Source organism: Natator depressus, chromosome 5, assembly GCF_965152275.1.
Source record: "Natator depressus isolate rNatDep1 chromosome 5, rNatDep2.hap1, whole genome shotgun sequence".
NCBI classification, from domain to species: Eukaryota; Metazoa; Chordata; order Testudines; family Cheloniidae; genus Natator; species Natator depressus.
In genome coordinates this window covers 131,028,763-131,040,164 of record NC_134238.1, presented here as the reverse complement: position 1 = coordinate 131,040,164, position 11,402 = coordinate 131,028,763, and the positions used below count along the sequence as shown (strand labels likewise).

Genomic DNA, 11,402 nt, shown 5'->3' with positions numbered 1-11,402 from the left:
ACCTTGTACTCTTTCTAACTCAGCTGCACCTGCTCTGGGGATAAACAGAACACTCCGTTTCCTGGGGCTCTTTCCAATAATAACAAACACAGTTAACCTCACAAACAATATGTTTTTCTTTTCATTCTAGTCTGCGTCCACATCACAGATTAACCACTTCAACAGACAGCACTACTACGGTGGTACAGTGCTCTCTCAATGGCACGTGTATCAGCTACTATAGAATAAGGTATTGTATTTATAGACAATGTCAAATCCAGGGTTTCTCCTACAGCCTGATGCTGGGTCATCCTTGTGCAGGGGCCACATTAATCTTCTCTGTATCGTTCCAATTTCAGCATACGTGCTACCACTCTACAGTGGTATAGTGTTGTGATCCTATCAGATCTCAAAAGTCAAAAGGCCAAGTCAATACACAGAAGGGAGAGCCCCATTGGATACTGGATGACCATCCTAACATTGCAAACACATCAGCTGAAAAGGAATCCATTTTGGTCTTCCCTTCCCCACTAACAAAAGGGGCAGTTTCTCCAGCTTCACTCTCAAGCCCTAGTAGCTTATTATCTGTATTTCTTACGGGAATTGGGTAGAATAGACACACTTGTCCTTTTTAGGAGTAACCAATTACATTTGTAGCAAAACTGGAAGGAAACATCAACTAAAGTCCTCCTTTTCTTTTTGTGGATACAGACTAACACGGATGCTACTCTTATACCCAGGTAGGTTTATCTTTAGGGACCTTCATGGCATACCTTCCTGACTAATATTTAGAGTTTGCAAAAATACAGTGCAGGCAAGGAACTGACAAATGTTCATTCCTTCTGAGGGTGTATTTTATGGGGCAATACTAAGAGAGTGTGGCTGCACAGGGAAAGGATAGCCACATTTCTCTCTGTCTTGGGCTCATACATATGATGTTGAAACAGGAGAATGATTCATACACTTTAAAAAAAAGGAGTACTTGTGGCACCTTAGAGACTAACAAATTTATTTGAACATAAGCTTTCGTGAGCTACAGCTCACTTCATCGGATGCATACAGTGCAAAATACAGTGGGGAGATTTTATATACACAGAGAACATGAAACGATGGGTGTTACCATACACACTGTAACAAGAGTGACCAGGAACGGTGAGCTATTACCAGCAGGAGAGCAGGGGGAGGGGGCGGGAACCTTTTGTAGTGATAATCAAGATGGGCCATTTCCAGCACTTTACAAGAACAGTAGGAGGGGAAATAAACAAGGGGAAATAGTTTTACTTTGTGTAATGACCCATCCACTCCCAGTCTTTATTCAAGCCTAAGTTAATTGTATCCAGTTGGCAAATTAATTCCAATTCAGCAGAGGATAGGTTCCTGGGTTAGTGTTTTGTTGTGTGGTGTGTGGTTGCTGGTGAGTATTTGCTGAAGTGAAGAAACAGATTGACAGAGCCAGAAGAGTACCCAGAAGTTACCTACTACAGGACAGGCCCAACAAAGAAAATAACAGAACGCTACTAGCCGTCACCTTCAGCCCCCAACTAAAACCTCTCCAGCGCAGCATCAAGGATCTACAACCTATCATGAAGGACGACCCATCACCCTCACAGATCTTGGGAGACAGGCCAGTCCTTGCTTACAGACAGCCCCCCAACCTGAAGCAAATACTCACCAGCAACCACACACCACACACCAGAACCACTAACCCAGGAACCTATCCTTGCAACAAAGCCCGTTGCCAACTGTGTCCACATATCTATTCAGGGGACACCATCATAGGGCCTAATCACATCAGCCACACTATCAGAGGCTCGTTCACCTGCACATCTACCAATGTGATATATGCCATCATGTGCCAGCAATGCCCCTCTGCCATGTACATTGGCCAAACTGGACAGTCTCTACGTAAAAGAATAAATGGACACAAATCAGATGTCAAGAATTGTAATATTCAAAAACTAGTCGGAGAACACTTCAATCTCTTTGGTCACTCGATTACAGACCTAAAAGTGGCAATTCTTCAACAAAAAAACTTCAAAAACAGACTCCAATGAGAGACTGCTGAATTGGAATTAATTTGCAAACTGGATACAATTAACTTAGGCTTGAATAGAGACTGGGAGTGGATGGGTCATTACACAAAGTAAAACTATTTCCCCTTGTTTATTTCCCCTCCTACTGTTCTTGTAAAGTGCTGGAAATGGCCCACCTTGATTATCACTACAAAAGGTTCCCACCCCCTCCCCCTGCTCTCCTGCTGGTAATAGCTCACCGTTCCTGGTCACTTTTGTTACAGTGTGTATAGTAACACCCATTGTTTCATGTTCTCTGTGTATATAAAATCTCCCCACTGTATTTTCCACTGCATGCATCAGATGAAGTGAGCTGTAGCTCACAAAAGCTTATGTTCAAATAAATTGGTTAGTCTCTAAGGTGCCACAAGTCCTCCTTTTCTTTTTGTGGATACAGACTAACACGGCTGCTACTCTGAAACCTGTCATACACTTTAGACTTCTACCAGGGCAAACCTAGATTAGGTCAATGTTGCCAGGAAGGCATAGCCGGAATCCTTGTTTTGCGGTTCCCTTTAGGGAGAGGTGCACTCTGGCTACTCTGATCAGTTCATTAATGAAGCACTGAGAGAGTTGGTTTGTAACAGTACTCTCTGGAGGCTTGATCATCATTGACTTTAATGTTATAGGATTAAGGCCTTGCTGCATATGAAATTAGGTCCTGGCACACACCTAGCAGGGAACCTAGTTATTTACTAGTTATTTTCAAGCAGTCTTCTTGGAAAGCTACTCATTTTTAAAGTTGAAAGCATCTCTGGGGGACTCATCTTCTGGCTTTAGACCATGGACAATTTCTCCTCAAAATAAGCTTTCCAACTATTAGCTGCATTAACTGGTGGTGATTGTCCATTTCCCATGTTTCATGCAATATGTTTTTGGCATAGGATACACAATCTATTACTTATTTGTGTTACAGCAGTGTTCAGAGGCACCAATTGAGATTGAGGTTCCATTTTGCTAGACATTGTGGGGGGCGGGAAACCCACAGAGTAAGAGGCAGTCCTTACGCTAAGGAATTTATAAACTGAATAGACATGACTGACAGAGGGTGCAGAAAAAGGAAATATCCCGATTTTGCAGGTGGAGACCGAGGCACGGACATATTAAGTGATTCCCCCAAGGTCAAATTTTGAGGCTATGGCAGAGCTGGAATTGAACCTATATCTCTTGAATTCCAGACCAGTGCCTTTACCACAAGATCATCTTTCCTCTCAAAAACCTATAAAATAGGATAACAACCCCTACTTTTCTTACACAATGTACACTTCACATAGCTCTGGTGGACAGGCAATGGAAAATTAAGCAAATGACCGTAAGGAGAGGGAGCACATAAAACAAATTTTTGTCTGTCTTCTGGAAACATCAGCTGTTCTGTTGACTTTCCTACATCTAATGATGGAAACAGTAACCTACTATTATAGTCACTGTCTGCAACAGTCAACACAAGCTTGAGCTGACTCATCTCCATTATTTCTCTAGCATCTATTACATGTGTAACAGGTATTCTTAATGTGTGTGTAAAGAAACGCAAGTTACAGTACATCTTTATGTTTGGAAAGCTTTATCCTTAAACTGCACCAAACGGCAAGCGACTCCAGCACACGCTACTACTGTACCAGTCTCATTCCACACCTTCTTTCCAGGTCTTATTTATTTTATTTATATGTGAAACTGTAAATAGCATTTTATAATGGATCCTGCATGCCAGGCCAAGCCAAAATCTTCAGAGTTTGCAGTCTAAAGCCTGACCTGAGGAAGTCAGTGGAAAGATCCAAATTGGCTACAATAGAAGTTGGATGACACCTGAAAGGCATAAATGGGGACAGATGGTACAGTGAACAAAGTAGGTGAATATTATCACTGGTGGGGCTCACAAAACCAGGTCGGCCTTCAGAAGCTATTTGCAGAAGAAGAGGAAGGAGGCATGTTGTAAATTAATTGTGAGGCTGGACCAAATCTAAAGGGAGCTGTCACAGAACATGTAAAGATGCAAGTAAGAGGAAATGAATGGCCTAATTCAACCTTGGTGTAAATCAGTGCCAGTTTCCCTGAAGTTGCTTCACTCCAGGGTTGAAATTTGATCTAAAGAGAAACTGTAAGATGAGAAGCTTGCAAAGTGAAGGGAGTACTGTGGAAAGAAAGGGAGAAATGAGGGCAAAGAGGAAGGCAAGAATGGATCTGCATAGTGCTTTTAAGGTGACAAAGTGAAGACAGAGCTATATGCAGAAGAAGATGGGAAGCCAATATTGATGTTCAAGAAGAGAGAGAAATTCACAGTACACACACACACTCTCGTGTGCAAGTACCCCTGTCACCTAGATGAGCCTTCTGTCAACACTGGACTGACAGCAGACAACCTTTCAGAGCACAAGCAACTTTAAGACTTCATCAACAAGCTTTTTTTTAGTCAGTCACTTGGGGATCATAATATCCCTGACCTAGCTGTCAGTTTCTCTGCAGGAACCATCTTACCCATCGCCACATCATCTTTCCCCATCTTGGAAAGTTCTGGAGGAAATGGCTCAGTGCAATTACCTCTTCCTTTGGTTTAATGTTGTTTCATGTTTCTAGTTTCAGTTGCCATTCATCTCCAGGCTGTATCTTGCCCTGGTAATGAAATATTTTCTTTGTTTATGGGACAGTATGTCAATGGATTGCTATGTAGAATAACAGAGCTCACCCAATAAATGATATTAAGTGTTACTGAAATAACATAATTCCAGAGATACAGATTGAACATGTGGATGGATTCAAATCTGTAGTGTACGTGGTATGTCATTCTCCTGTGCTGCAGAATCCCCTGGTAGAAGCTCATGTGTATTCTAATGGCTACGCACAATTCGGCTGAATTCAGGGGGCTACAGAAGCCTTGGGCCTGACCTTCCTTTGCCTTGCAGTCTTTGTAGTCATTTACACATATAAATTAAGTGTGAATAACTGCCATTGATTTGGTAGCCTTTTATACCTGCTTTGAACAAGTATAAATGACTTCACAAAGGTGCCTAGGAATGGAGGTCCATATCTGCATTTCCTTGCTTCTACGGATAAATGCTCAAATCTTAATAGTAGGATAAACTCAATATTTATGATTAAATAATAAAATGTCTATAGATACTGAAATTTGCTAGATTTATCTATGCTGTGGTGTAAGTACATAGAATCTCTGATCTACATCTCATATGTGTTTAATTTCCCCAGACCATTTCTCTGTGTAAAACACATCTCACTGTCAGGCATGGCCAGATGCTCTGCACCTGAGCTCATCATGTGTGAATACGCAGAAGATGTTTAAGATGTGTGTTAAAGTCCTATACAACTGTAATGTTGGGGCTTTCTGGATTTGCATGCTTGCTCATTTAAATTATCATCTGGTCTTTAGATCTGCTGAGGGTTAGGCAGAAGAAATCTACTACCCATTGGTTACAAAAAATATGTCTACCACTTTTAACATGGAGTCTTTTCATTATATGAAGATTATTATTGACTACTTAAGTATCTGGACCCAGTGAGATTCTCTAGCTAAGAAAGCAAAATGATTATTTTTACTACCTAGACTGTGATGATATGCACACACAGATTATACAAATCAAATTTTATATCACAATGGAGAACTTTGCCTTTTAGGTCTGAAAATTTACATCCTGATTTCCATTGTTTCTATATATTTTAATAGCAGATATGTCATTCAGCTATTCAACCACGAACAATAATTCATAGGGTCAAACACAGCTGGTGCTGACCTAATAGATAAAACAAGTCTATCTACAAAGAAGTCTGAACTATCAATACAAGTGAAAATACCCCTTATTCTATTTTTTTTTTTAATGTAGAGAACAGCCAGTAAGGGAGAAAAAAAGGCACCAAAACACACACACAGTGTAGTGCAAGATGCTCCCTAAAAATTTCCATCAGAGCTGTGCAAAAATATTCTCAACAGTGGCCAGGCATGATGGGCCAGATACTCAGCTGATTTAAATCAGTTATATTGCAGCAACACGGATTTACACTAGATGAGGATCTGGCCCCTTGTTGCTGAGGATGTGCCTAAAGCACAAACCTGTGATGTGCCCTTCTTAAGACATTTTTGTGGAAATGAAAGGCAGTTTCCGGGCATTTTGCCATGATAATGGAAAGTGTACACTAGGGAAAAATTCAGGATGTTGTCCTAAGTGTGGAATCACAATATTTTCCTCATTAAACACTGTTTTTGCACACAGCAGTAGCAACAGTTAGTCCATGACCAGTTTTGGCAATGCTCACGAACATCTCTGTCTTTGTACGTTAGTACTGCCAAGGTGGGAACGTATAGTATCACTCAACTCTTAGTTGAGTTGTCCTCAAGTTGTTTCATCCACATGTGATTTAATGAAGAATGTCACACATCCCCTCTTTTCTCCACTTTCTGGTTCTTTCAGCCTCAGAAACCTGTAGCATAGCCAGCATCTTTCCAGGTAAGGACAATAGAACAGGGAGACCCTTTGGAGTCTGTCAATGCTATTCCTTAAATTAGCCACCGAGGTCGCCGTTGAGCAAAGGGAGGCAACCACTGGCCCTCACTTCTTGCTCCTCCAAACTCTTTCAGAAGGACACTCAAACATTGATCAAAGTGTCTGTCCGTATACATTGGAATATTCACAACTCAGTGAGGAGCCTAATATCAAAATAGTGTGTTTGAGGTATTGATCCATTGCATGGGGGAAGATTAGATGATGACAAGTACTATTAACAATATGGTAGCTATTGCATATCACTGCATCGTTCTCTGGCGTGTTACCTTCTGTGTATGGAGTCAGGTTTATTCCTTCTGCAGTTCTTGATGTTGTTGTAAATCAACATACGGTAACACTATTTCTCTTATCAGATGCTTGGTATGTTTTTCCCTGTAACTGTAATTAGGAAAGGTTGGGCTCAAAACCTGTTTTCCCCAACTAAGTCAACACAAACACAATCCACATAGTGCTTAAAAATAAGACATTTGAGAGCAGGCATATTCCATGCAGGTTATTAAAATACTGAATCTCATGCTGAACAGAATAGTAGGTCTGAACTGTTCAGAAAGAAATCTCATAATGGACCTCTTTGCAGGGATTCTGTATCCACGTCTTGTTCTTTATAGAGGCAGGTTAAGAAGCTATTTTGCTACAATACATTTTTTAAAAAACACAGATCCAATTTTGAATGGTGTATTTGACACATGGCCTCTTGTTTAATATAAAAAGGGAAACCATTTTAAAGATATGCTGGTATATGCAGATATTGGCGTGTATACCAGTTTACACTTCCTCGCCAGACCAGTATTCTTTTCTTTTCTATAAATGTGGTGCAGGTTGGTAACAAAATTAATACCAACTGGTGGCTGCTAAAAGGTCTATATCAGGGGTTCTCAAACTTCCCCATGTCCCCCTTCTGACAATAAAAATTCCTACATGAGCCAGCCTGAGACCCACTGCACTAGGCATGGGGGTGGAGTGGCGGCAAAGCTTGTAACCTGAGTCCCACCACTCAGGGCTGAAACCCTCAGGCTTTGGCCTTAGGTGGTGGGGCTTGGGCTTCCGCCCTGTGCCCCAGCAAGTCTAAGCCAGCCCGGGCGACCCCATTAAAATGGGGCCGGGACCCACTTTGGGGTCCTGACCCACAGTTTAAGAACTGCTGGTCTATATGACATACATTTATTGGTGTTAGTCCAGCTTCCAGTACACGGAGGATGAGATTTTTCAAGACTGCAAAAAGAGTTGGGCACCCAGTACCCAAAACCGCCTTCTGTGTGTCCATATCACATCTCCACCATTGGCACCCTAGTTTGAAGACGTGGCAGAGATTTGTGCCTCTTCTGTGCCCAGAAAAAGGACTTCAGTCTTTCCACTGTTGGCAATCTGGAAACTTTCACGATCACAAACTCAGCAAAAGGAGGTTTTTTTAAAATATGCCATTGGATGAGAGAGGAATGACCACCACAAAAACACTGTCCTTCTGCTAAGCAAAGACACTTTTTTTGCATCGCAACATAAAACCAAAAACAGGTGTGTCAGCAAAGCCAGCTTCAGATGGAATACTGAGCTGCGGAAGCTTTTCATCAGAAATGGAGTAGTGTGGCTAGTAAGATATCCCAGCCAGCCAGCCACACACAAGAAGCATAAATTACCACACGCCAGCGAATCTAACAGTCCGCCAAACCCCAGGTAGTTCACAACCAAATGATTCCATTGTCTGCCAAAAATATCTTGTTGTGGCAGGATTTTTCAGCAAAAAAACCAGAACCTAAATTGGAAAACATGAATAAAACTTGAAAACAAACACCTTAAAATTACCTGGTCTTGGATGAACTCTACACAATCTCTTGAAATTAAACCTATTATCTAAGACCTGCAATTAGAAGGAAGCTATGTGTCACACAAGAGAGAAAGGTAGAAGATCATTCCTGAGACTGGACTTTTCAGGAATGCTTTCAGCCGACCATTGCTAACTCTTCCATATCATCACTCCTGCCGACTATATTAGCATATACCTTGGAAAGCCACCAGGTTTCCATACTAGCTTTAGCCACAATTTGGAGCATCATTAGAAGTGTTGAGGCACTGAGTGTTGGAAGCTCCGATGGGAATCTCTGCCCTAGCTCTTAACATCAAGAACACAAGCCGGCATCAATGATGCAAGCCAATTTGTAGGGATTTTTACATTTCCCAAAACAGATCACCGTTTATGGCATTCAGACTTACAGGGTTGGGTTTTCTGCTAACTGATTTGATACCTAGCTACCAGCCCTGGCTGTGTTAAAGATGATAGCATATGTAATCTACCTTGGGGAATATTGGTATGGGGAAAAACAGCTCCACTGCTAAGTACATCAGTTTCAAATTGCTCTCTACACCCCTGGTTAACATGTGTTTCATGTTGCAAAACTGAGTGTTGCTACCTAAAATAGCCAGCAAGGATACCTCTCAATAATTTGTTATCTGCTAGAGAGAGAGCACCTGCCATATTTTTGGTACTTTGCTGTTTTCATTTAGATATACAGTATTGCCAGGCTTAACTTTGCCTCTGCCACACTTGTTGCTCTCTCCAATGACTTAAGTACATAGTTCTTGCCTTCATAAGGCAGGAGTATGCCATACCTAGTTTTCACGGTCATTTTTCTATGTGCTATCCACTACTTATTTCCATACAGGCAAACACCTGGCTCCATTTTCCCCCCAACTCATGCAGAAGTGGTTTGACAGTTTTCTTTTTCAGAAAAAGCAAGGTTTGTTTGTTTTTTTTAAAAAGTTCCTGTTACAGAAAACAATGTCTTTTCCCTCATCAGACTGACGCATCATGCTCTGAGTTGTGACATGTCCCACCCAGTTCCATCACTCCACTTTATGTCACCATTGTCATGACATGGGATGTGACTGATATGAGTGGATGGGAGGTTGGGAGATTTCCAAATGTGCAACAACAAAACCAAATAAAACATAATTGGCATCGCTATCGTTTCCAGAAAATATGTAAAATGACCCTTTGAGATGACTTTGAGAGATGACCCTGTTGACAATCTTTTTTGTAAGTTATTAAATCGCCCAGTACAAATTCACCCTGCTACATGCAGATTGCCTAGCCGCCACTGATTTTTGATGATACATGTATTAGAAGCAGGCTACTTTGGCACAGCTCTAGATGGTGCATGAACTCCTCCTGCTTTGCTAATTTAATCCTCGTTGACACTGCCATCCTCCAGGCTCCAGCTCATCCGCTGACAAGAAATGCAAACGAATGAGATTTATAGCTTGGGCCGTTTTCAAATTTTCAAACAAGGTGAGGCTCCCATTGCTTTGCTGCACTGAATGAGGAGCCTTTGGTTGCAACTCCTTTGGCTGAGCGACTGTGTATCAATAACGCTCCCTAAGAGCCACAGCCTCCCTGCATTTAGCAGAGCTGATATTCCCTCTTGCTCAATTAATACTGCATTTCAAACCCTTATAGCATTGCTTGCCCCTTTCACAACCACGTGGAGATCTACGCAAACACTTCACGTAAGGACCCATTCAATATCAGAGCAGGTTCAAAATTCTCCTGCATTTGCTAACATCGGCCCACGTTCACAAACAGCCTGCAACTCCAGGGTGATGTTTGCATCTGCTCTTCTGACTTCCCTACCCTAATCTGCCCACAGCTATTCACCTTAACTTGTTTGTTTTCTGTGGTTCTGGTGACTTGCTTTCTTTCCTGTTTCCTCTCCCCTGGGTTTTTGATGTAGACAGTGTCTGCTTCCCCTGCAGCAGCAGTTCAGGCTGACTCCAGGTGTAGAAACATAATCCTCATCATACTATACCAGGAACCGCTTGGGATTCCCTGACCACCTGAGGCTGGGAATGACAAGCCCCATCGATCACTGGGGTCCACAGGGAATCCAGAGTTACTGCACTAGGGACGATGGAGTGTCTCTCAGTGAGGTGGCTACAGAGGGAGTGGGGCGTGTCTCTGCCTCCACTGAACTTCTTAGTGTGTTGGGGTTTCACCTTGACTTGCCTCCCAGAATATCCTAAGGACAGGGAAGGCAAGTAGCCAGTTCTGTGCAGCCCTCCTTGACAACTCTGCAGAGGCAGGTCAGACAAACAGCGGCATCTAAGAGCCAGGTGAAGCCAGGTACACCCAACAGGAAAGAAAGCAAGTCACCAGAACCACAGAAAACAAATAAGTTGAGGTGAACAGCTGTGGGCACATGAGGCACCTGTGTAGAATCCAAAGCTCCCAGCTTGCATTGGTTGGTTCTCTGCCAGCTCCAGCAGCTAGCCTTTGCACAGCCCCCATCGTACGGAGTGTCTGGGAACTCGCACAAGCACCACTTAGATAGCTGAAGTGATTGGTAATAAGACCATAAGAATGGCTGTACTGGCTATACGGGGTCAGATCAATGGCCCATGCAGCCCGGCAGCCTGTCTTCTGGGAGTGGCCAGTGCCCAATGCTTCAGAGGGAATGAACAGAAGAGGGCAATACAGTGCAATACAGACCGAGCCAGGCACTGCTAGGCTACCAGTTTGAATCTAGCCAAAATTGATAGTGAATGAAAGTTGTTGGCATGTGATGGTAAAACTGTTGCCTTTAGGTAGTGAGTTCTGTAGTCTCCATCCTCTTCTCAGAGGACAGACATCCACAGCACACAACACCCTGCACGAATTGCCAGCTGCCTGGGCAAAGAGGAGAATGCTCCCACTGGAAGTAATATCACAAGGTCAGGGATAAGCCAAAACTGGCAGGGCAGAAGAAACTGCCAATTCTGCTACCTGCTCTGTGGATGAATAAAGGACTTCATACCCTGTGACTGCCAATCTGGCTTTTCTTCAGCAGCAGAAGTTTCACTAATAACTAGAAAT

The 11,402-nt window shown here is 42.5% G+C and overlaps 1 pseudogene; it reads right to left on the bottom strand.

The window, feature by feature from the left end:
• Positions 1-252: 252 nt before the first annotated feature.
• LOC141988309 (U6 spliceosomal RNA) lies at positions 253-353 on the bottom strand (annotated as a pseudogene).
• Positions 354-11,402: the final 11,049 nt, after the last annotated feature.